The sequence below is a fragment of the Myotis davidii genome, unplaced genomic scaffold, assembly GCF_000327345.1.
Source record: "Myotis davidii unplaced genomic scaffold, ASM32734v1 scaffold281, whole genome shotgun sequence".
Taxonomy (NCBI): Eukaryota; Metazoa; Chordata; class Mammalia; order Chiroptera; family Vespertilionidae; genus Myotis; species Myotis davidii.
The window spans coordinates 7,159,065-7,165,352 of record NW_006293784.1 but is presented as its reverse complement, the minus strand read 5'-3'; the positions used below and the strand labels follow the sequence as shown (position 1 = coordinate 7,165,352).

General features: G+C 48.4%; 1 protein-coding gene across 2 annotated transcripts in view; it reads left to right on the top strand.

Annotated features, from left to right (window-relative positions):
- SAMD4A (sterile alpha motif domain containing 4A) overlaps positions 1-6,288 on the top strand; it is an 82,695-nt gene that overhangs the window by 33,148 nt on the left and 43,259 nt on the right. The window lies entirely within an intron of this gene.

The following is a 6,288-nucleotide window of genomic DNA, read 5'->3' as shown; positions in this document are numbered from 1 at the left end:
CACACACAAGACAACTGAGGAGGGAGAAACAGTCTGGGACTGGGAGGCTGAGGGGAGGCTCTGAGAACACCCCCTTTGCTGGCTTTAGTCGTCCTGAGGTTTTGCTGTTTCTCATCTTTCCCGTGAAAAGGGTCAGTGTTGACATAGGAGGCTCTGTACAGGGTCCCCTCCCTGCCACGGAAGCCTGGCCCAGAGAGCTACCCACAACTACCCGGAAAGGTGCCAGTTGTAAGAAAGGACCAGACTGGAAATGGAATGAAGCCGGTGGGAAGCGCTGCCCACCCCATCCCCGGTGGGCCCTGTGCTGAGTGTCCAGAGCATGCGGGGCGTGTCCTGATGTTTTCCTGTAAGGATATCATTGGGTCTTTAAACGTGTTTACAGGCTCATTGTAAAAGCGTTTACAATGGCTCATTTGGGCATGAAGGGGCTATGTGTCCCCTCTCTCTCACACACAGTTCTCAGGGAAATGTGCCATCATTTTGGAGATGTAGCAAAACCCATTTCTGATCTTATGCTTCATGGTTTTGTGCTCACGCAGCTGAGGCCCAGGGGAGGGGTCGCAGGTGAGGCTCGGCCGTGCCTTGGGTTAGCCAGCAGGGCAGCTGTCCCTGGGGCAGCGAAGTGCCTGAGGGGCCAAGGCGGGCAGAGGCAGCCGCTGCTCCGGACCAGACTTTTCCAGGCGAAGTGGAGTGTGCAGAGGGCATGTTTCCAAGCAGTTGCCTGTGTGGTTCTAGCTGGTGACTGGGAAGGAGGCCTCGTCTTTGTATTGGAGGGTGAGGAAGGTCTGTGAGAAGGCCGCCCACCAGGATACAGACTCTCCCTGAGAGGAATGCTGGTCGCACAGCTCTGTACGAGAGGTTTGTTTGCTTTTCTTCCTTTCGTCCTTTTACTCCCCCTTCGTTTTCTTTCTTTTTTTCTTCTTTTGGAAGCCTTCCGCACACCTCAGACATTCTCTCAAAGTAGGCAAAGGTGTACTTGCTCATGGTGTGCTGGCCTTTTGAGCTGAGAAATGAGTAAAGAGAGCATGTTTTTAAAGAGAAATAAATGAAAGAAAATTTACATAAATGTCCTATCCCTGTTTTAGAATAAAAGCCAAAATATTCCAGAGTTCAAGGTCTATCCCATATACTGTCTACGCTTCTTCAGTGCCTTCCTTTAGAGTTGATGAGAATTGTCTCCTGGAGCTTCTTCCATCAGAAAAATGACAGACAAGATCTGACATCCAGGATTTTCTTTATCGGCCAGAGGGCTACTGGTGACGGGGCGACTCTCTCCCGTGTGTGCCCGCCATCTGCTGACCTATTGAACTGTTCTTCTCCTAAAGCACTGGATTGGGATGTACAGTATAAAGCCCTCAGCAAACAAAAGGGCAAAACATATTTGAAGGACGGAACATGGGAGTTAAGGAAGGATTCTATTTGTGGGGAAAGTGTATCCTCAGTAGAAAGGTCCATGCCCGGAAAACAGCAGCATTCCCGAGTTGGGGGCCAGTGTTTGTGAAACCTGAGTGCCCCTCCCCCAACCCTGCTTGGACAGGTCCTCACAGGGTGGCCACCGCTGGGGTGGCCTCCCGGGACAGTGCTGGAGAAGCGGCCTGAACAGGCCTGTCCCAGGAGGGTGTCATTTGATTCCCAGGTCCAAGAGCAGATGCTGGTTTAAATTTCCAAATTTAATTCCTACTTTCTGAGAAATGAAATATGAAATCCGATGAAGTGCTTTTAAAAAGAGCCAGCACTTCCTCACGATTCACAGCTCTTTTTTCTTGTGAGCAGGCCCTTTGGCTGGAGGGTCAGCCCCTTCCCACTGCTCGCTGGTCCACCTCGGGATGCCATCAGCTAATTGCTGTTTTTCTAATTTTTAAACGCCCCAGTTACGGGAACAACAAGGAAGCTATAGTAGAATTTGGAGGAGTTCCAAATCTCCAGGGGACGCATGTCAGCCCTCACCCCACACCTTGGGGAAAGAATAAAAAGTCACCATAATTGAGTTTAATTTAGTGTGAATTCATCGTTCTTGCCAACAGCTTGTGCGTACCTTGCTGAAACACTGCGTTCATCCGTTTCTCCCTTTTCATCTAGACAGAGCAGCCAGATTTGGCTATGAATTGTCCCTGAGGAATGTGCCTCTCGGGTCAAAAGTGTGAAATAAAGCTCACGGCCCAGCATTCTTGCTCTTTTTATTTTTTCATAAACATCGATCTCACCCTTTTTTTGTCTCCGCATCAGCACTCCCTGCCAGGGATTCTCACTAAATTCTCTCCCAAGTAGACCAGCTCCTGCTCTCAGAGGCTCAGCATCATCTGCCGGCTTTGATTTGTTTTTCCTTTTATAGTAAATAGCCATTCTGAAGGTTTCAGTCAGCTCCAAAGCCCGGATTGGCTGGCCCTGGGGGCAGGGATCTCAGAGGAATGTCTCAGGCCACGGGAAGAATGGGATCATCTACTCATCTAGAAATTAATGGGCAGAAGTGAGATCCTGAATGGGAATAGGAAAGCTTTCCCTGTTGACATTCCCTGGGGAGGCTGCTGCTTTTACATGTTTGGACTAAATATGCTGGTTGTGGTTTCTAAATTCAGTTGCCCTTGTTCTTTGCAAAAACGTCACTGTGGCTTCTCCCAGGGGAACAAGTCTTGACTCTGAGTTGGTACTCAATGATAATATCCCCCTTTCCCTCAGCATCACATGAGTGGAACCTCTCTTACCTCTTCTCTCATGCAAAGCCTTCAGATGGCCAAGAGGGGAAAAGAAGACATTTCCATATTTTCCTAGAAAGATGAGAAAATATGGAAGAGAAGCCCGTTTGTGGTAGAATAAGCACATTTGCCCTCGTATTAGCGGCGTGTCCTCAGAAATGTAGAGACTCAGCAACTGAAGACTTATCCAAAGGCCAGGGCTGTTGACGGGTGAGGTGGCCATGTGACATGGAAGCAGAGAGAAGGGAAGAAAGATTAACAGGTTTGTGTTGTCCTCATTCAAGTCAGTGGGCTTTTTTGAGCACCTGCTGAGAGAGGCTTTGGACTAGCTGTTGGGGAGACAGAGGCAGAAGAGAATTAGCTGATGGCAATTAGCTGATGGCATCCCGAGGTGGACCCTCAAGGGACGCACTATCACCTGAGAAAAAAACATGCCTGATGCAGGTGCACAGCTGTGAAAAATATCTTGTCTTGAAGACTTGCTCTGGATCAGGGTTGGTACCAAGAGGGGCCCTAAGTCGAGTGGAGGGAAGTCAAGGACAGTTCCCAGAGGAGGAGAGGCCTGGAGCCGAGTCCCCAAGTATGATTAGAGGTCAGCCAAGTATAAGAGGTGAGGGAAGGGCAGAGGGAACAGCAAATGGGAGAGCATGGGACAGCTTGGCCAAATAGGTCCGATAGCTTGAGTGTTAAGGACACATGGGAAAGGGGTCTGTAGAGGGAAGAGCCAGATGCTAGGCTTCATGAAGGATTTTGGCTTGTATCCTGAAGTTGGTAGAAGCTGTTGGAGGAATTTCAGCAGCAGAATGACCTGCTTAGATTTTCATATTAGACATAGGACCCTCGCAGCAGGGTGGAGGATAAATAAAAGTGAGAAGGGGACGGGGGATTCTGGATTTGGAGGCCAACTGAAAGCTGGAAGAAATTTCAGTAATTGAGGAGAAAAGGAAAATAGACCAAGGCCATTGGCAGGGAGAATGCAAAGGAGATCCTTTCACCACAGGATCTTGGTGAAAGGAATGTACACTAATGGAATGTCGACTGATGGAGTCGGTGGAATCTAGGATGATGCCCACGTTTCTGCCTGGGGCATTTGCGCAGCCCATGGTGTCATCTGTAGCAAAGAGTATATAGGAGGAGAAAGAGTTTGGGGGGATAGTGTGGGGCAGGGTGAGTGTGGGAACCTGTAGAACATTCCAGTGGAGGCGAGCCAGCCAGGACGGCAGTGGACCATCCTCTTCGCTGACCCTCCCTTTTAAAGACCCCTGGCTTCTCTCCTCACCTGCACAGTTTAAACATTATGCTTATCTGTATTCAACTTCATTGGGGGACTTCATTCCAGATTTCTGGCTAGGGAAGCCCATAGCTTTGGCCCTAAGAGTGAGAGTTTCTTGTTGCAGTTGTCCGTGTGAGAAGGGTAGAGATGGGAGGTCTGTTTCTTTTGAGATGAGCTTCGGCCTCACCATTACAAATTCACTGGGTACACCTATGATGTGAGGTATTATGTTAGGACAAAAATATAGAGGTCACTGAAACTGTCAGGTGGTTTGGATTCAGACATGATAAAGGTCAAAAAGGAGCCGTGGCTCCAGTAACCTTGATAGAAACAGCAATTAAGAGCGGAGCAGACCAGTGACTATGGAAATATGCTCGGTTTGCCTTTTCTAAGGAGTTTTTTTTTTAGATGAAAATTATGTAAACATATTTTTCTCCATCGCGAAGGAAATATATTACCTGTTCTGAAATAGCTGGTTTGTGGTTTTGAGTTGTTTTCCTTTGAACCTCTGCCTTCCCCAGAATGAGATTAGAAAAAATTATTGAGAATTATTAAGAAAAAGGAAACTGTCAGGAGCCTTTGTGAGAAGGCTGGGAACACAGCACATCTGAGGGTCATAAAGGGGAGTGCGGAGAGGGAGTGTTAGAGCTCCACACGTTGGGCTGGGACGCTTTTCAGCATGGCTGTCATGGAAACGAGTCACTATTTTCTGAACGTTGACTTTCTAGGCACTTGAATTCATGTGACTTAGAGGCCAGGATTTAGTAAATTTGCTTTACTTTCTCTATTCTCAAATGCCAAAATACGACCTGTACAGCTAGGTCTTAAGGGGCCAGATTTATGCTACCTCTTTCAGACAGGCTGAGAGGCCTGGTGCCTTTGAAAAGCAAATCCCCAAGACTCTCCCACATTCTAAGGTCCTGAGACTTACAGGCAGCATTCCTGACCAAGTATGTGACGTGCTGTAAGGACTGTGCAGGCACACAGAGGGCAGCTTTTGACACGGAACCCAACTGCTATTTAATGATGCAAAGTAGGCGCTGTATAGAACCTATGAACATCATAGCTCACGGAAGCTGCGAGGAGAAATTTGGTCCCTCCTGTTTGTATCGAACCCTTGTAAGTGAGTGTTTTACCCCAAAGTAGGCCATCTCTGTGCCTTCCAAGTCCTACATGTGCTCCCCATGAGCATGGAGCCCCTCCCAGAGGCCACTGTGGACACGTTCCAGGGTCAAGGAGCATGCTTACAGCTCCACAGGGACCAGAAATCAAGGCTCCTTCTTCCCTTTGCTCAGAAGCTGGGACAGAATTGGGCTCCTCGTTCTGCTCTGGCCAAAAATACAGTCTTCAGTAACCCTGATGGTGTTGCCAGACTTTAGAAAGGAATGTTCTCAACACTGAAGAGTTAGGCCCTTCTTACCCCTCAGTTGGCAGCTTTCCTCTCCTCTCCCTCAAAGACCAAGGATGCTGTCATATCTTGGAAGAGAGTTGTCTGACATTAGCCTGGCTCTCTAATGGGAATTTCTCTTCCATCTTCAGGTACCAGACCACCACAGGTGAGGCCTCCTCTGGAAAGCAAGGCTATTCATGTTCCTCTCTTCCAGGGATGCCTTACTCCCTGCCCTTCTCATTGCTTCCCATATTGGGCCTTTCAGCAATATTGATGCCATCATTCTCTCTTGTGGGGCCTCCTTGTTGGTGGGGCAACATGACCTGTTGACCTGACTGGTATTTGCAGCCATTCCCACAGCAGGCATTTGAGAAAAGCAGCCTGAGTTCTAACTGGAACCCGGCTTCTGGGTGAGCTGTTTTACACACCACAGAGCCTCTCTGTGGCTGAGTCATCCGAACTCTAAAAGGGAAATAGAAGTCAGCGTAATTGGAAACTTCATCCCGTTGGTAAAGATTAGCAGGTAAATGCAGAGCATATAAAAGATGGGTGTAGCATTATTATCAGAAATAGCCATGAGAAGATAGACTGCAGAAAGATCTAGCAGGAGCTTGATAGAGGATGGACATTGTGGTACAGGGGCCCAGTGTCTGCACATGGATGGTACTGTTTTCTCCCAGAAACCTCCTACCCTTTGGTCTTATCTTCTCAGTTTTCTTCATGGACTTCTCTTCCCACGCCTTCCCCTAAAAGTCTGGCACTCCCAGGCCCCCCCCTCCCCCGCCACCCTCCTATTCTCACTTCATGCTCTTTTCCTAAGTAACCTCACCCATTTTCACAGCTAAAATAACAGCCATGTAGCCCTGACCAGTTTGGCTCAGTGGATAGAGCATCAGCCTGTGGACTCAAGGATCCCCGGTTCGATTCCAGTC